Consider the following 20,399-nt stretch of genomic DNA (forward strand, 5'->3'; position numbering starts at 1 on the left):
TTTTCAAAATGCTCTCCTGCACTTATTATAGCTATATTTTACTTTGAGGTTTTTAAAATTTATTTATTTGTAATTGAAGGATAATTGCTTTACAGTGTTATGTTGGTTTCTGCCAAACATCAACATGAATCAGCCTTAGCTATACACATGTCCCCTTTCTTTAACCTCCCTCTCACCACTTTCCCCATCCACCCCTCTAGGTTGTTACAGAGCCCCAGTTTGTGTTCCCTGGGTCATACAGCAAATTCCCATTGGCTATTTTACGTATGGTAATGTATGTTTCCATGTTACCCTTTCCATACCTCCTACCCTCTACTTCCTCCTCCAACTTTGAGTTTTTAATTTCTAGACAATTTTAATGTATGTATGATGTGAAGTAGAGAACAGATATAATACAAATTATCAGTGAATTAATATTAATTTAGTTTTGACTGCAAGGAGATCCAACCAGTCCATCCTAAAGGAAATCAGTCCTGGGTGTTCATTGGAAGGACTGATGTTGAAGCTGAAACTCCAATACTTTGGCCACCTGATGCGAGCTGACTCATTTGAAAAGACCCTGATGCTGGGAAAGATTGAAGGCAGGAGGAGAAGGGGACGACAGAGGATGAGATGGTTAGATGGCATCACCGACTCAATGGACATGAGTTTGGGTAAACTCCCGGAGTTCGTGATGGACAGGGAGGACTGGCGTGCTGTGACTCATGGGGTCGCAAAGAGTCGGACACGGCTGAGTGACTGAACTGAACTGAACTAGTTTTGAAATTTTAAAAATACTCCTTGTAAGTTTATAATAAGAGAATCAGACTATATATGTTTGAAATATAATACATTTATAATAAAAATTAGGAGAAAAAAATATAATTGGAAAACCAAAAAATGCACTTCATCTCTGTTTAATCTACCCCGTGGGACAAGTGTGCAACATATTTTGCCATTTAGATGAAAGACATTCTATACATTTCTAAGCACTACTAGGGATAAAGGTGCAAAGTTTTTTTACCTTCAGCAGTGTTCCCAACCTTGAATGTACATTTTTTCCCTCTTCTTGTTTTTTTTTTCTATTTTCCAAGTTTTCTACCATAATCATATATTACTTCTATAAGGGGAAAATAACATTTATTTAAACTAATTTAAAACTCATAATGGACCCATATAAATTTGAATCAGCTGCTTTTAAATGTGCTGCTACCAGACCCCAGAGATTTCTATTTCACTGGACTGGGCCTACCTGTTTGAGATTTTAAAAGCTTCCTGGGTAATTTTACAATGCACAGCTGAGGTTGAGACCACTGCCTTAGAGCTGCTTAATGATGCCTAAGTGGTATTATTTGCTAAACACTTGGCCATGATTTAACTAAAGTTGTATCTTTCAATTTTAGTTTAAAGCCCTGCATCTCTGGGTTTTAATCAGTTCAGATTACGGCCCAGAGAAACCACTAGGACTTGTTATTGGGTTGAATATAATCTTCATTTACTTCTAGGTGCATCATGCAGACAATGGGTTTAAGAAATTTGAAAGAGTGATGTGCTAAAAAGTTTTCAGAATAATTTTCCACAAAAGAGAGAATTTAGAAGCTATAAATTTACCTTAGAAGTATAACTATAGAAGCTCATCTTAGAACTATAACCTTCTACTACTACTTTCTTTTCAGATTCAAAATCAGAGACATTTGTGAGAACTTTGTTAAGTAAAACTTTGGCACAGATGTGGTCATTTTTTATTTTCCTTTTTATAAAGTACTATGCTAATTGTTGGAGAAGTCAATGGCACCCCACTCCAGTACTCTTGCCTGGAAAATCCCATGGATGGAGGAGCCTGGAAGGCTGCAGTCCATGGGGTCACTGAGGGTCAGACACAACTGGGCGACTTCACTTTCGCTTTTCACTTTCATGCATTGGAGAAGGAAGTGGCAGCCCACTCCAGTGTTCTTGCCTGGAGAATCCCAGGGACGGGGGAGCCTGGTGGGCTGCCGTCTATGGGGTTGTGCAGAGTCGGACACGACTGAAGTGACTTAGCAGTAGCAGTAGCATGCTAATTGTGGATTTTAGAGTGATTTGGTAGCTCAGTGGTAAAGAATCCATCTGCATTGCAGGAGACACAGAAGACGAAGGTTCGATCCCTGGGTCAGAAAGATCCCCTGGAGAAGGGCATGGCAACCCACTTCTGTATTCTTGCTTGCAGAATCTGTGGACAGAGGAGCCTGGAGGGCTACAGTACATGAGGTTGCAAAGAGTTGGACACAACTGAAGTGATAGAGCACACACGCAGAGTGATTTTTATTTTCTATATTTGTCAAGAAGTTTTTTTTTTTCTAATGAATACATATTACTTTTATCATCAAAAATATACATGTTATTTTTAAGTTAAAATTTGCATTTATATCATACGATTACAACTCTAAAAAAATATTCAGAAAGAATGCATTTGCTATAAGTTGTTGTCTCCAGATGTTTAGGACCTTAGGCAACTAATTTTTTCCTTCTTGCTGTTTTTTTTCTATTTTCCAAGTTTTCTAGCATGATCATGTGTTACTTCTATAGGGGAAAATAATATATAAACTAAAAATTCATAATGGACCTCTGTAAATCAGCCAATTATTCTTAATAACTTTCATTTTGTAAAGCCAATATGGCCATTTAAGTAGTATTCTATTAAAAAGGATTTTATTTTAAACACTTTATTTGATTTAAATTCTTCACAAGTTAATAATGGTCTCTCAAGTGGAGAAAATATATTTTTCCTTGTTGATATTTTCATGCAAAGAGTTATAAAAATGAGCTCTTTTGTTCTTTTTTCCTTTGTATTTTTTATTCCCCTCTAAGCCTTTTCTTCAAAGGAAGAGGGGCTGCTAATATGACTGGTGAAAGTCAGACATCAACTGGTCCTGGTCTCCAGCAGCAGCTTCACAAACCTGCGGCTGCTGCTGCTAAGTCACTTCAGTCGTGTCTGACTCTGTGCGACCCCATAGACAGCAGCCCAACAGGCCCCGCCATCCCTGGGATTCTCCAGGCAAGAACACTGGAGTGGGTTGCCATTTCCTCCTCCAATGCATGAAAGTGAAAAGTCAAAGTGAAGTTGCTCAGTCATGTCCTACTCTTAGCGACCCCATGGACTGCAGCCTACCAGGCTCCTCCGCCCATGGGATTTTCCAGGCAAGAGTACTGGAGTGGGGTGCCATTGCCACCTGAGCCCCCCTCATCCCTCCTCCTGTATAGCCAACCTTGTGGATTGTTCGGGACCAAACATCAAGCATGGTATCTGGTCTCCTGTGGTGGTCATATCCAGGCTGGGACAGAAGACAGGTCTACTTGTCTGCGCTCTGGGTGCCTGGGTGCCTGGGTGCCTGGGTGGCTGCTGAGGTAGCTTGTGGTCTCCCTCTAGCTCATTCTCTTTGTGGATCCAGTTCTTTGTCTGGGTGGCTTCCAAGGCTAGAAGAGGAGAAGCATAAAGCCTCTTTTTGGCTTGAGTCCACTTGGTGTTTGCTAATCCACCTATGCCAGGGCACCCTGTATGCTGAGATTTATTTAGCCTTGAATAATAAGACTCACTGTGATCTCCATGTGAGACCTCCCAGGTGGCGCTAGTGGTAACTTTCTGATGGTTGCTCCTAACTGATGGCAAGTAAAGATAGCTCATGTTTGAAGGAAAAAAGAAACACATGATTTTGTTCGCATTTTAAATTTTACCTCCAGTATTATGAGTAAAACATTAGGGTTTGGACTCAATGAAGAAACTACTCATGTATGAAATGTTTAGTATGGTAATAGGACCAAGTCCATATATAAAATTCAGTTTTATCTCTATAAAGGAGCAACAAACAACTAGAAAATAAAATGAAAAAGCTATTCATTTTTAAAAGCATTCAAAAACATATAATACAAATAAATTTAACAAAAGATTTGTAAAATATTACATTGAAAAGTCAAAAACATTGATGAGAGAAATTAAAGAAAACCTAAATAAATGGAGAAATATGTAATATTCTTAGATTGGGAGGCTTAATATTATTAAAATGTCAATCCATTCCCAGTTGATATCTATGCAGTAATATAGATGTAGAGAAAAATAAACTTCAACCTCATATAATATACAAACAATAATAAAAATGAATCACAAACCCCAACATAAAAGCTAAAACTCTGAAAGTGCCTAGAAGAAAATAGGAGACTATATTGAGAGCTTGGAGTAGGCAATAATTGATAACACAGACAAAAATATAACCGTAAAGGAAAAAATGATGAACTGGACTTCATCAAAAGTAAAATTTTTTGCTCATCAAAACATACTGTTAATCACTAAGTTGTGTCCAACTCTTCTGTGACCCCGTGGATTATAGCCCACCAGGCTCCTCTATCCATGGGATTCTCCAGGTAAGAATGCTGGAGTGGGTTGGGATGTCTAGTTCTTGTAACAAAAACCAGATAGTCAGACCATCAAAAAAATAACTGTTAATTAAAGAAAAACAGACAGGACTTAGTGACTAAACAACAACGAATAACAACAAGTAGTCACCTTGGTGTGTAATCTTCCAAAATTTTTTAAAGTGAGAGATGCTTAACTGTACAATACTATATACAAACACACACTCCTAAAATTGCCTTTTCATTCTTATTTTGGAGAACTTTCTGTATCACCAGGGATACATTTGCCTCATTCTTCTTTTTATTGCACTGAATTTTATTATATTTTCAGCTGTTATTTGCTTTTAATGTTGAACAGAGTAACAGTCTTATGAAATACAGTCAGAGATGTGATTGGGCCTTATTTTAAAAAGACTTAGCAGATTAGTGATGTAATTATGTAAACACAAGCATGATTGAAGGTGTTTGATCTGGGTTATGGAAAGATGAATGTTTTAAGATTAAAAAAAAGATACTGTTAAGAAAATGAACAGATAAGACATGGACTGGGAGGAAATATGTGTAATTCAAAGGTCTGACATACATATTTACATATATGTGATACATAGATCAGATTTGCATCCAGAATATGTGTAAAGAACTTCTACAAATCAATAAAAAATTTTAAATACAATAACGATGGGCAAAATATTTAAATAGAAATATCTTTAAATTTAAACATCTTCTCACAAAAGAAGATACATGATCATCAATTGACATCTGAAAAGATGGTCAACATCAGGGAAAGGCAAATTAAAATTGCAATGTGATACTATGTTACACCTACTAAAATGTTTAATATTAAAAAGACTGCCAATACCAAATGCGAGTGAGGCTGTGGAACAAGTGGAACTCACATGCATTGTTTACGAGAATATAAAATGGAGTAGTCACTTTGGAAACATGTTTGGCAGCTTCTTATGAAGTTAAACATATACTTAACCTGTGCTGTGCTCAGTCACTTCAGTTGTGTCCGATTCTGTGCGACCCCATGGACTGTAGCCTGCCAGGCTCCTCTGTCCATTGGATTCTCCAGGCAAGAATACTGGAGTGGGTTGCCATTCCCTTCTGCAGGGGATCTTCCCGATCCAGGGATTAAACCTGAGTCTCTTACATCACCTGCATTGGCAGGCAGGTTCTTTACCACTAGCACCACCTGGGAAGCCCCAATATAATTACCCTATGAACCAATGCTGCTGCTGCTGAGTCACTTCAGTCGTGTCCGACTCTGTGCAATGCCATAAACAGCAGCCCATCAGGATGCCCCGTCCCCGGGATTCTCCAGCCAAGAACACTGGAATGGGTTGCCATTTCCTTCTCCAATGCATGAAAGTGAAAAGTGAAAGTGAAGTCACTCAGTCATGTCCGACCCTCAGCGACCCCATGGACTGCAGCCTTCCAGGCTCCTCCATCCATGGGATTTTCCAGGCAGGAGTACTGGAGTGGGGTGCCATTGCCTTCTTCTATGAACCAATAATTAGGTATTAACTGAAAAGAAAATATTCATTCAGCCAAAGCTGGAAACAATCCAAATGTCCATCAACAGGAGAATGGATAAACAAATTTTGATCTATTCATACAAAAGAATAGTTCCTGGAGATTTAAAAAAAAAAAGAATGAACACACAACAACATGGATGAATACCAAAAGCATTGTGGTGAACAAAAAAAGTCAGATATAAAAGCAAACCTAAGTTCATGAACAGACAAAACTAACCTATGATGATAGAAATCAGAACAATGGTTGCCTGTGGATCTGGGTGGGATTGACTGGAGAGAGCACAAGGGAAATTTTGGCAGTAGCGGAAACATTTTATCTTGGTTGAGGTGTTGGTTTACTGTGTATATATATTTACCAAAACTCATAAAAGTTTATACTTAAAATCTGTTCACTCTTTATAAATTTTACTTCAATAAAAATAAAAAGTGAATATATCTCTGTGGGGAGTCAGGCTGGGTAAACCAAATGAAAGCAACTTTATTTTGCTTCTCTGGTATCTGAAAATTTAAAAATATATCATTTACTTAAATATTTTCTCTCCACCATCCATTTTGTACATCTTTCCAATTTTAAGTCATAAACCATGATGATTTTTGTACTAATAATTTCTGTCTGAAGGTAAAAAGGAAAGGATCGAAGATATTACTTCACATTTTAATAAATACAAACATTTATATTTATCATATAATTTATATTTATTTATATAATGAGATATATTTATTATATATAGATAATATAATATATAATTTATATAATACATATATATTTATTTGTATTTTTATTTATGTAATACTTATATTTATTTATGTAATATTTTGGCCACCTGATGCGAAGAGCTGACTCATTTGAAAAGACCCTGATGCTGGGAAAGGTTGAAGGCAGGAGGAGAAGGGGATGACAGAGGATGAGATGGTTGGATGGCATCACCCACTCAATGGATATGAGTTTGAGTAAACTCTGGGAGTTGGTGATGGACAGGGAGGCCTGGCTTGCTGCAGTCCATGGGGTCACAAAGAGTTGGACACAACTGAGCGACTGAACTGAACTGAATAGATAAAAACATAGGAAGAGCCGCAAACTATGGTTTGCATTTTCAATAGTTCCCAGAAAGTAGTTTTAATTATCTGAAATTATATGTAATTTATAGCATCTCTAGTAATGTTGTCAAGCCATCAAATGCAATGGCGCTTTCTATAGATTCAGCAGAACTGAAGGTCAGGGGGAAAATTCTACAGTTGACCCCTCATATCTGTGGATCCCACATCTGCATATTCAACCAATCCTCCATGGAAAATATTTTGAAAAAAATTTCAGAAAGTTCCAAAAAGCCAAACTTGAACTTGCCTCATGAAGGCAACTGTTTACATTGTATTAGGTATTATAAGCAATCTAGATATGATTTAAAGTATAGGGGAGAAGGTGTGGAGGTTATATGCAAATATGATGCCATTTTATATAAGGGACTGGAGCATCCTTGGCTTTTGGTATCTCAGGGGGTCCTAGAACCAATCCCTTTCAGATACCTAAGGACAGCAGACCTGTGGGTGATAGAAGAGTTCTTTCCATTAACCTTTGACATTTTTAGAAGTTAAAATACCTGAGAGCAATGAAGGAGGGATTGTTGAAGGAGGTCATCAGGAGGTTGTGACCACCAGTTGACCAGAGGCTCTTCAACCCCTCCCCTGCCCTTGGAATGTTATGTTCGGCCCACCGTTCTCACAGCTGGAGCCGTTTCAAGGACACAGCCTTGAGAGAACAATGTGCTATTTAGATCATTTGGATGGAATATGTGACTGAACTCAGTTAAGGCCTCTATATAAAATTTTAAGATTCTATGGGGTAGGTGTGAAGATTTACTCATTTTGTGGACATCTAAGACAAACCTCATAACTAAATTCCCTTATTAAACCTGCCACCTACCAGTTAGGAGTGGTCTGCCTCTTTCTTTGGCTTCTTCCTGCCCTCCGTGTTCAGAGGCCAGTTTTCAAGTTTCTCCCAGGGAACTTCCAAGGCTGCAAACCAATAAGCGTTCTGAGATTATGTAATTATGCAATCTAAAAGGATACTTCTTTTTTTAATTTAAATTTTGTTGCAGCTTCATAGAATTAGGAATTATATATTGCAGATTGTTAACGCTGTTTTAAAAATATATACCCAGTTTTGAACAGCCAACTCAAGGTGGCAGAGGATGACATGTTTGGATAGCATCACTGACTCAATGAACATTCAGTTCAGTTCAGTCGCTCAGTTGTGTCCGACTCTTTGCAACCCCATGAATCGCAGCACACCAGGCTTCCCTGTCCATCACCAACTCCCGGAGTTCACACAGACTCATGTCCATCAAGTCAGTGATGTCATCCAGCCATCTCATCCTCTGTTGTCCCCTTCTCCTCTTGCCCCCAATCCCTCCCAGCATCAGAGTCTTTTCCAATGCGTCAACTCTTCGCATGAAGTGGCCAAAGTACTGGAGTTTCAACTTTAGCATCATTGCTTCCAAAGAAATCCCAGGGCTGATCTTCTTCAGAATGGACTGGTTGGATCTCCTTGCAGTCCAAGGGACTCTCAAGAGTCTTCTCCAACACCACAGTTCAAAAGCATCAATTCTTCGGCGCTCAGCCTTCTTCACAGTCCAACTCTCACATCCATACATGACCACAGGAAAAACCATAGCCTTGACTAGACGGACCTTTGTTGGCAAAGTAATGTCTCTGCTTTTGAATATGCTATCTAGGTTGGTCATAACTTTCCTTCCAAGGAGCAAGCGTCTTTTAATTTCATGGCTGCAGTCACCATCTGCAGTGATTTTGGAGCCCGAAAAAATAAAGTCTGACACTGTTTCCACTGTTTCCCCATCTATTGCCCATGAAGTGATGGGACCAGATGCCATGATCTTCGTTTTCTGAATGTTGAGCTTTAAGCCAACTTTTTCACTCTCCACTTTCACTTTCATCAAGAGGCTTTTGAGTTCCTCTTCACTTTCTGCCATAAGGGTGGTGTCATCTGCATATCTGAGGTGACTGATATTTCTCCTGGCAATCTTGATTCCAGCTTGTGCTTCTTCCAGTCCAGCGTTTCTCATGATGTACTCAATGAACATAGACTTGGGCAAACTCCAGGAGATAATGAGGAACAGGGAGGCCTAGAGTGCTGCAGTCCATGGGGTTGCAAAAAGTCAGATATGAGTGAGCAACTGAACAACAACCACCACCCAGTTTCTGGGGGCTCATTTCTTCCTCTTGGTCAGAGGAACCATTCTAGATGACTGGAGGCAACTTAGCTGAAAGACTGAACATGGGTAGGACTTAACCTTTTACGTCTTGTTTACCAAGTACTTTTAAAAATCTTATTTCATTTGTTTGAAGCATGAAACTACTTAACCTGTGCATTAAGCATAGGTTTACTTAATTGGATAGTGAGTCCCCTTCTTTTAAAAAAAAAAATTAATAGACATTTTCTTAAAAGCAGATTAAGGTTTATAAAAAAGTTGTGCAGAGTACAGAGAATATCCACATATTGACTTCCCTCCTCTTCCCTCAAGTTTCCCTTATTATTAATACTTTGCATTAATGTGGTCCATTTGCTACAATTAATGAGCCAATATTGATGCATTATTATTATCAACTAAAGTCCACAGTTTACAGCTTTTGTTGTTGTACATTTTGTGGGTTGCAGTAAAGGTGTAATGACATGTATCCAATATTATCATATCATACAGAATAGTTTCACTGCCCTAAAAATCCTTTGTGCTCCCCCTATTCATCTCTCCTTCATCCCAAACCCTGGAAACCACTGATCTTTTTATTATCTCCATGTGGTTTTTGTTCAATCACTAAGTCATGTCCGACTCTTTGTGACCCCATGGACTGCAGCATGCAGTCAATGTTCCTCTGTCCTTCAATATCTCCCCAAATTTGCTGAAATTCATGTTCACTGAGTCAGTGATGCTATCTAACCTTCTCATCCTCTGCCACCCCTTCTCCTTTTGCCTTCAATCTTTCCCAGCATCAGGGTCTTTTCCAGTGAATTGGCACTTTGCATCAGGTGGCCAAAGTATTGGAGCTTCAGCTTCGGCATCTTCAGGGTTAATTTCCTTTCGGATTGACTTTTGAACTTCTTGCAGTTCAAGGGACTCTCAAGAGTTTTCTCCAGCGCCACAATTTGAAAGCATCAGTTCTTTAGTTTTTAGACTTCTTTATGGTCCAGCTTTCACATCCACTCATGACTACTGAAAATACCATATCTTTGACTATACATTTGTTGGCAAAGTAATGTCTCTGTTTTTTAATACGCTGTCTAGGTTTGTCCTAGCTTTCCTTCTAAGGAGCAAGCATCTTCATGGCTGCAGTCAATCTGCAGTGATTTTAAAGCCCAAGAAAATAAAGTCTGTCACTGTTTCCATGTAGTGATGGGGCCAGATGCCATGATCTTAGTTTTTTGAAAGACAAGTTTTAAGCCAACTTTTTCACTCTCTTCTTTCACCCTCATCAAGAGACTTTTTAGTTCCTCTTCACTTTCTGCCATTAGAATGATATCTGCATATCTCAGGTTATTGAAATTTCTCCTGGCAATCTTGATTCCAGCTTGTAGGTCATCCAGGGTGGCATTTTGCATAATATACTCTGCATAGAAGTTAAATAAGCAGGGTGACAATATACAGCTTGGATATACTCCTTTCCCAATTTGGAACCAATCCATTGTTCCATGTCCAGTTCTAACTGTTACTTCTTGACCCACATACAGGTTTCTCAGGAGTCAGGTAAAGTGGTCTGGCATTCCCATATCTTTAAGAATTTTCCACAGTTTGTTGTGATCCACACAGTCAAAGACTGTAGTGTAGTCAGTGAAGTAGAAGTAGATGTTTTCTGGGAATTCCCTTGCTTTTCCTATGATCCAATGGATGTTGGCAATTTGATCTCTGGTTCCTCTGTCTTTTTTAAATCCAGCTTGAATATCTGGAAATTCTCAGTTCACATACTGTTGAAGGCTAGCTTGAGGATTTTGAACACAACGTTGCTAGTGTGTGAAATGAGTAAAATTGTATGGTAGTTTGAACCTTCTTTGGCATTGCCCTTCTTTGGGATTGGAATGAAAACTGACCTTTCCCAGTCCTGTGGTCACAGCTGTTTTCCAAATTTGCTGGATATTGAGTGCAGCACTTTAGCTGCATCATCTTTTAAGATTTGAAATAGCTCACTGAAATTCCATCACCTCCACTAACTTTCTTCATTGTAATGCTTCCTCAGGCACTGCCTTTTCCAGAATGCCATATAGTTAAATTCATACAATATTTAGTCTTTCAGATTGGCTTCTGTCACTTAGCAAATGCATTTATGATTCATTCATGCCTTTAGTGGCTTGATGTTCATTTCATGTTATTCCTGAATGATATTTCATTGTATGCATGTACCACAATTTTTTTTTATCCATGCATCTATTGAAGGTCATCTTCCAATTTTGGAAATTATGAATAAAGCTGTAGTAAATATAAGTTTTCAACTCATTTTGGTAAAAACCCAGGAGCACAACTGACCTCCTATTTCAGCACAATTTTTATATCTGTTATTTATATCTTGACAAATTGTAATTTGTCCCCTCATAGCTCAGTCAGTAAAGAATCCGCCTGCAGTACAGGAGACCTGGGTTTGATTCCTGGGTTCAGAAGATCCCCAGAGAAGGAAATGGCAACCCACTCCAGTATTCTTGTTTAGAAGATCCCATGGACAAAGGAGCCTGGTGGGCTACAGTCCATGGGGTTGCAAGAATTGGACATTTAGTGATTAAACCACTCTTCATAGCTAACTCCTGTGCCTGAGGTCCTAATTTCTTTCCCTTAATACTATTTCAGTTTCTGGCATGTATGTATTGTTAAGAATGCAACACATGTCAACAGTTTTATTTCTGAAAAATAAGGGAATGTTTTCAAATCTTGTAGGAACTGTCCAGATGCAATTGACCCTTATTAATAGAAATAGCCTGTGTACTCTTTCTGTGGGTGGATATTTAATAGTCATGCCTAACAAAACACATTGTCTTGTCACTTCTGGTTCTGACAGTCACATACATATTTCTTTTGATGAGGTCCTAGACTGATCATGTTGATCAAAAACACCCTCTAATGAGGAGAGAATCATGGTTTCAGAATTCATATTCTTCATAAACGTGTAATTTATGAAGGAAAGTTCTCAGCCTTTCTGGTCTTCAGTGTCCTCACTTGCAAAATGGGGCAATAACATACATCTTGCAAGGTGGAGCTGTGGAATGGAAGTGATGTGAATAAAGCATCTGCGCTTCCTCTATGCCTGACACACTGGAAGCAGTCTGTTGATGGGGTGGTGATGGCAATGATTAATAACAGTTGTGTTTGTGGCCAATATGTATTCCAGGAGAATTAAGTGCTTTGAGCTTCAATAGAGAAATTTCACCTGAAGAGTTAGAATGATGACCGGCACACGTAAACACGTCTCTCATAGCCTCCTTTCACCTACTGATGTCCACTCACATTTCAAAACATTCAGAACTGTCCACTTGTCATGAACATCTGATTCTCTCAGGACCTGCCAGCAGAGTTTCCTCTTATCCAGCTGTGTCACCTCAGGATCTATGGATCTAATAAATAAGCCATCTGTCCCAGTCGTGTTAGCATGGCCTTCCTCCTTTTCCATGCCTGTCTGAGGCTTTTAGTTACTCCAGGAAACTTTGCTGCATGTTCTGGTCTGCAGAATTTGTGAAGTTCCCCTTCTTTCCTGACACCCCCAGAATACTTAGTGACTGGCCATTCATTAGCTCATTACTCATACACTCTTCCTTTTGTAGTGGTTAATCAATCTCAGCAAAGTCTTGAACTTAGGGAATATGACTTCCATTTCTTGTGTTCCATGCAGCACCCTGTCACGTAGAGCTCTTTAATGATCACTGAATTAGTTAATTTGATTCAGTTGCAGAAACTAAAAGGTGTTAGGCAGCCTCAAACCATAAAGCTTGTATAGCTTTCTAGGCAACTGTAAGAGGACATTCATTTGTCCAGGAGAGACTCAGTTTTACTTAGAAGGAAGAATGTGGATTTATCAAATATCTCTGGATGTCCTTTCTAGGTGGATTGCTGTGTCCTACGTGTTTGCCATCTGGGCAACCCTTGGCTGTCTGCGGATGAGCTGGGGTTGACCTTTAACATGAGTCACCAGTCTTCACATCTGCTCTATCCACGTTGACTCCAGTGTCTCCTAAGGAGTTTATGCTCAACATGAATGGCAACACTAGCCCAAGTGCCATGTAATTCGGAAAGCAAGGCTTTGTACAATCAAAAGTAATATGAGAGATTCAAAATCCAAACAGGATGTAGTTATGGAGTAGGTTATATCTGTGTTCATGTTATTCTCCTCTCTCTTCTCCACTGACACTCGCTGCCTTTGAAGTTCCTTCTATCGCGGCTGTCACCTGTGATGACAACAGCGTGTTTGCTGGATGGAAAGCTTATTATCCAGGTTAGTGACTCTGACGCAGCGTATTTGTAGGATGTTCATTCTGAGCCTTGAGTTTGTGAGTCCAGAAAGCAATGGAATATTCCATGTATCCCCCCCCACACACAACTCCTGCTGCCCCTGGGGTCTATTTCTCATATAAAAGGTCAGAGCTACCTGGCGGAGGCTAGCTGAAATCAGAAGAATTCTGACTTTCAGAAAAGTGACCTAGTATGTGAGAAATGAGGAGGACATAATTAAACATGAGTAGAAAGACTTGGAGTCATTCCCATTCTCTATAAGGGGTGTTCACTACTGTGACTGTTATTTTTCTGGCTATTGCTTCATCTGTGTTTTGACTAGCACTTGGAACACGACCTCTGGGCAACTTAAATGAAAGTTTGGTGATGTGTGGCAGAACCAATACAATATTGTAAGGTAATTAACCTCCAATTAAAATAAATAAATTTATATTGTAAAAAAAGAAAGTTTTTTTTACAGCTTGAAGCAAATTGGCAGAAATTTCCATTGTTCATCAAATCTGTTGTAGATGATTTGCCTGAGCCAGATATTTCTGGGTCCTGGGTTCACTCCTGAAGAAATAACTGCTGTTGTTCCAAGTAGAAAGTGGTCCAGGAAACTTGGAGCTTTTATTTTCTATCACTGATCTGTAAAAAGATAGCCAAATTTGTTTGAGAAGGAACAGCATTTAAGAAATGCTGGATTCCCAATGCTTCCCAGATTGTGTGCTTTTTGGGAAGTTAAAATGGAGGAAGTCTCGTTCAGGATTCAGAAGCAGGACTCTGATCTGCCTGGACACCTGCCTGCATGCACAGCAAATCAGGTGATACCTCAGATAAGCGAGGGAGTGGGTCTTGGAAGTACTGAACCCCTGAAGATCAGGCCAACCCTGGGGTCTAAGAAGTCTTCTAACTCACAAGGTGAAACAAACAGCATTGTAAAAAGGCTAAGATAAAATCAGAGCTGCATTTTTGCACACAAACTGATAATGATAACAAATTGTGACCTTTGATCTTGAGTGTTCTAAACCCTTTTGATATATTTTTTAAGTATAATTTTATAATCATTTTATTGTCTTTTCAGAAAAACCAGTATTTCTTCAGTCTTTAAGGACTTGGATTCTTACATGGGCTTTGGTGAAGGACGTGGAGCAGCACTCACAGGTCTAAACTGGGGTGCAGGTGTCCTGTTTTCCCAGGCTTCTGAGACTGAGTACTGACTACCTTGCTGTGAATGGCACAATTCCCATGGTCATGTAGTTTCACATACAGCTTGGGAAGCAAGTAGGCATCAAAAACACTTGCTTCAGAAATGTCCCTGATGGCTGCGGCCTCTACCATATTCCGAATGGTGAACTTCTTAATGGCCTTATCCTTGGGCACACAGCAGGCACAGCTGGTGCAGCGAATAGGCTGCATGAGGCTGTGGCCCTTTTTGGCACCACTGTTCCTTCTTTTCTTGGTCATCTTGGAAGTTCAGAGATAAGAACCCTTTGATATCTATTGACATCAGATCAGATCAGACGCTCAGTTGTGTCCGACTCTTTGCTACCCCATGAATCGCAGCACACCAGGCCTCCCTGTCCATCACCAACTCCCGGAGTTCACTCAGACTCACGTCCATTGAGTCAGTGATGCCATCCAGCCATCTCATCCTCTGTCGTCCCCTTCTCCTCCTGCCCCCAATCCTTCCCAGCATCAGAGTCTTTTCCAATGGGTCAACTCTTCGCATGAGGTGGCCAAAGTACTGGAGTTTCAGCTTTAGCATCATTCCCTCCAAAGTAATCCCAGGGCTGATCTCCTTCAGAATGGACTGGTTGGATGTCCTTGCAGTCCAAGGGACTCTCAAGAGTCTTCTCCAACACCACAGTTCAAAAGCATCAATTTTTCGGTGCTTAGCCTTCTTCACAGTCCAACTCTCACATCCATACATGACCACAGGAAAAACCATAGCCTTGACTAGATGGACCTTTATTGACATAGCTTAAATCAAATTCTAATGAAGCCCTTTTGACCTCTAGCTAACTTTGGGATGCTTCAAAGAGCCCGTGTGTGTGTGTGTGTGTGTTAGTCACTCAGTCATGTCTGATTCTTTCCCCATGGACTGTAGCTTGCCAGGCTCCTCTACCCATGGAATTCTCCAGGCAAGAATACTGGAGTGAGTTGCCATTCCCTTCTCCAAGGGATCTTCCTGACTCAGAGATTGAACCCAGGTCTCCCTCATTGCAGGCAGATTCTTTACCATTTGAGCCAACAGGGAAGCCCTCAAAGAGCCTGTAGGACATCCCAAAGAGAGATATTAAACTAGTTAGGTTCATGGGAAATATTGTTAAACACTCCTTGGAAGGAAAGCAATGACAGACCTAGTTCAGTTCAGTTCAGTCGCTCAGTCGTGTCCAACTCCGTGACCCCATGAACTGCAGCACGCCAGGCCTCCCTGTCTATCACCAACTCCCAGAGTTCATCCAAACTCCTGTCCATTGAGTCGGCGATGCCATCCAGTCATCTCATCCTCTGTCGTCCCCTTCTCCTCCTGCCCCAAATCCCTCCCATCATCAGAGTCTTTTCCAATGAGTCAACTAGACAGCATATTCAAAAGCAGAGACATTACTTTACCAACAAATGTGCTTATAGTCAAAGCTATGGTCTTTCCAGTAGTCATATACAGATGTGAGAGTTAGACCATAAAGAAAGCTGAGTGTCAAAGAACTGGTGCTTTTAAATTGTGGTGCTGGGGAAGACTCTTGAGAGTCTCTTGAACTGCAAAGAGATCAGATAATCAATTCTAAAGGAAATCAGTCCTGAATATTCACTGGAAAGACTGATGTTGAAGCTGAAGCTCCAATACTTTGGCCAACTGATGTGAAGAGCTGACTCATTGGAAAAGACCCTGATGCTGGGAAAGACTGAAGGCAGAAGGAGAAGGGAGCCAAAGAGGATGAGATGGTTGGGTAGCATCACTGATTCAATGGACATGAATTTGAGCAATCCTGGGGAGATGGTGAAGGACAGAGGAGTCTGGTGTGCTTCAGTTCATGGAATTGAAAAGAGTTGAACATGACTTAGTGACTGAATAGTAACAAATTGTCAAATGAGCAATAAATCTTCTCAGGTTATGTTGTATGGAATATGTTATTAATATAGGTATTCTAGAAATTATATAGATTTCATAAAGATCTGACATGTCCTGGTAAAACATTATCAGTCATAATTCCAATTGCTATCTTAAAATGTTACATGTCACTATAGTAACCAAGTTACTTTTCAATTGCATTGTAATCAGACTTTTTAAAACATAATTTAAAAAATTTACTTATTTTTGGCTGTATTGGGTCTTTGTTGCTGCTTGGACTTTTCTCTAGTTGGAGTGAGCAGGGGCTACTCTTCATTGCGTTGCACAGGCTTCTTATTGCAGTGATTTCTTTGGTTGTGGAGCATAGGATCAAGGGCACTGAGCTTCAGTAGTTGTGGCACATGGGCTCAATTGTTGGGCTTTCCAGGCTCTAGAGCACAGGCTCAATAGTTGCAGCACTCGGGCTTGCTCTAAGTTGCTCTAAGGCGTGTGAGATCTTCCTGGATGAGGGATCGAACTCTGAGTCTCCTGCATTGGTGGGTGGATTCTTTACCACTGAGCCACCATGGAAACCTCTGTAATCAGATTTTAAACATGCCTTTTAAAGCCTTTTGTGTCATTATAGAGAGCTATGGGTTTCACTCTGATGCCTCTGCAAAAATACTACCTCTTCAAGATTTTATAGAAAGGATTTCTTAAGATTAAATTAAAATTAACTAGATAAGCAAATTTTGTTATTAACAGTAAACTGGTATTGGACTGGATTTGGTTTTCTCTCTCTGTTAAGAGAAAAAACGTTTTCTTATCATGTGGCTTTTGATAACAGAATATATGAATTTCTTTGCCTTTAAGTGATTTATATTTGTTTTTAAAATCTTTTGGTAAATAAATATTATTTCACAATGATCTGTGAAGTTTGTGACACACAAGATAAAGCTCCTTGTGTGTCTACAAAAAATTAACCTTCATCATCAGACTTTTGCTATCCTGATGCCCTTAGGACATGGCAAGAGTCTACTACTAAATCAAGGAATTTAAAATGGGTAAACAATAGCTGTAAATCAAGCAGCCAGGGCTATAGGAAATCTAAGACTGCTTGGTTTTTCCTGGTTCCCTGACAAACCTCATTTTTTATTTGATGGGATAAAGCCTTCACTGGCTGCAAGGTTAATGTCCTCATAAAAAATTTCTGTTTCACTGAATAGTAAATTCTAGTTTTGTTAATTGAGGTCTATATTGGGAAGATTCACTTCTCAGATAGTTCCTTTCTGTTATGTTTGATTACTAAAAAGTTTAATTAAATTATTTTAAAGCTCATCTCAGTAATCTATCTTTGGGTAGAGATTAGCTTCCCTGGTGGCTCAGTTGGTAAAGAATCCACCTACAATTCAGGAGACCCAGGTTCTATCCCTGGGTTGGCAAGATCCCCTGGAGAAGGAAAAGGCTACCCACTCCAATATTCTTGCCTGGGAAATGCCATAGTCAGAGAAGCCTGGCAGGCTACAGTTCATGGGGTCGCAAGAGTAGGATACAACTTAGCAACTAAACCACCACCACCCCATGAGCTATACCCCGGGATTATAAAATTACATGTGTCTATCAATGAACTATGTGCTAACTAGAGCCTATGGAAAAAATAAGACAAAAGAATGTCCTTGGATTTCTGGAATACGAAATTTCCAGAAGCTGGAAAGAAGTATACCAAGAGTAGTCAATTTGTTGAATTATACACAGTAAGATGTTGTTGTTCAGTTGCTAAGTGGTGCCTGATTCTTTGCAAGCCCATGAGCTGCAGCAGGCCAGGCTTCCCTGCACTTCACTATCTCCTTGAATTTGCTCAAACTCATGTCCACTGAGTCGATGATGCCATCCAACCATCACATCCTCTTTGGCCCTCTTCTCCTTCTGCCCTCAATCTTTCCCAGCATCAGGGTCTTTTCCAGTGAGTTGGCTCTTCACATCAATTGATCAAAGTATTGGATCTTCAGCTTCAACATCAGTCCTTCCAGTGAATATTCAGGGTTGATTTCCTTTGGGATTGACTGGTTTGACCTCCTTGCCATCCAAGGGACTCCCAAGAGTCTTCTCCAGCACCACAATCCAAAAGTGTCAACAGTATATGCATGCATGTGTGCTAAGTCACTTCAGTCATGTCCAACTCTGTGCGACTATATGGATTGTAGTCTGCCAGGCTCCTCTGTCCATGGGATCCTCCAGACAAGAATACTGGAGTGGGTTGCCATGCCTTTCTCCAGGAGATCTTCCCTACCCGGGAGTTGAACCCATGTCTCACATCTCCTGCATTGGCAGGCAGGTTCTTTACCACTAGTGCCACCTGGGCAACCCTGTCAACAGTAGGCTTTAAAAGAAGAAAATTTGACTGATACATATACACAGATTCTTGGTGAGTAGCCAATGGATTGGCTACTTGGCTTCCCCATGGGTAAAGAATGGGGCTTCCCAGGTGGCACAGTGGTGAAGAATCTGCCTGTCAAGCAAGAGACACAAGAGCTTCAGGTTTGATCCCTGGGTCAGGAAGATCCCAGTATTCTTGCCTGGGAAATCCCAAGGAGATAGGAGCCTGGCAGGCTATATAGTCCATGTGGTTGCAAAGAGTCAAAAACTTAGAGTTGGATATGACTTAGTGACTATACAACAATAACACAACAACAACTCTTGTGAACAGATTATTCTTGGAAACCTGACTATAATGTGGATTGTCATTCACACCTCAGTCTTCAGGGATATGCTATAATTAAAAGGAAAATATGAAGAGAAGTGTCCCAAATAGGTTTCTTCCTATTTTTCTTTTACTGGTAGCATATCCTTGAAGGCTGAGGTGTGAGTGACAATCCACATTATAGTCAGGCTTCCAAGAATAATCTATCACAAGAATTGTTGTTTTGTTGTTGTTTAGTCACTAAGTTGTATCCAATTCTAAGTCTTTGAAACATGAGCCAGACCTAGACTCAGGATATTTTGCCTTCCTAGCAGACAAGGTCTGTCCTTTCTTAACTTAGACTTTCTATGGACAAAATTTGTGTGTCTGCTAGATTACACAGCACAGATAAAGATATAGCTCAAGCCCTGAACACAAATATTATGTGCTGATTTACTTTAATAGTTGTATCCACCTATTGATAGACTGTGACAAGACTACTGAGGAACTGCTATGTGGACCAACTTCTTGCCTTTGGGGAAACCAACCAACCTGTAAGAATTTTTTAAAATAGCCCCTCAATTAGTATGTATTGTAACTGATGATGTAAACACAACTTCTATATATCTATTGGTAACTCCTTTTTCCAGATGTCTAGCACATTTTTTTTTTAATTGCTCAGTCATGTCTGACTCTTTGTGACTCCATGAACTATACAGTCCATGGAATTCTCCAGGCCAGAACACTGGAGTGGGTAGCCTTTCCCTTCTCCAGGGGATCTTCCCAACCCAGGGATTGAACGCAGGTCTCCCACATTGCAGGCAGATTCTTTACCAGCTAAGCCACAAGGGAAGCCCAAGAATACTAGAGTGGGTAGCCTATCCCTTCTCCAGCAGATCTTCCTGATGCAGGAATCAAACTGGGGTCTCCTACACTGCAGGTAGATATTCTTTATCAACTGAGCTATCAGGGAAGCCCAAAGGTTGGCCCACTGCTGTGGCCAGGAAATGAACCAGGGTCAGCTGCTTGGAAGGCAGCTATGCTCACCACTATACCACCAACGCTGCACAAACACATATCTAACATATGTTGATCATTTATATTGGAGGGGGAGCACTTATTACTTTTCCCCCATGAGAACTTAGGTATTATGGACCCAAATATTATTCCCTACTTTGTCTGTTCCTAATGTTAGCTTCTTCTTAGAACTGTTATATAAGATTTTGCAAGGAACCAAAGAGTTACACAATTTCATAGATAAACATAATCGTACCTTGATAGAACAT

At 40.0% G+C, this 20,399-nt stretch overlaps 1 pseudogene; it reads right to left on the minus strand.

The window, feature by feature from the left end:
• Positions 1-14,504: 14,504 nt before the first annotated feature.
• On the minus strand, positions 14,505-14,848 carry LOC129657606 (40S ribosomal protein S26-like; annotated as a pseudogene).
• Between the last annotated feature and the right edge of the window lie 5,551 nt (positions 14,849-20,399).

The sequence above is a fragment of the Bubalus kerabau genome, chromosome 7 (assembly GCF_029407905.1).
Source record: "Bubalus kerabau isolate K-KA32 ecotype Philippines breed swamp buffalo chromosome 7, PCC_UOA_SB_1v2, whole genome shotgun sequence".
NCBI lineage: Eukaryota > Metazoa > Chordata > Mammalia > Artiodactyla > Bovidae > Bubalus > Bubalus kerabau.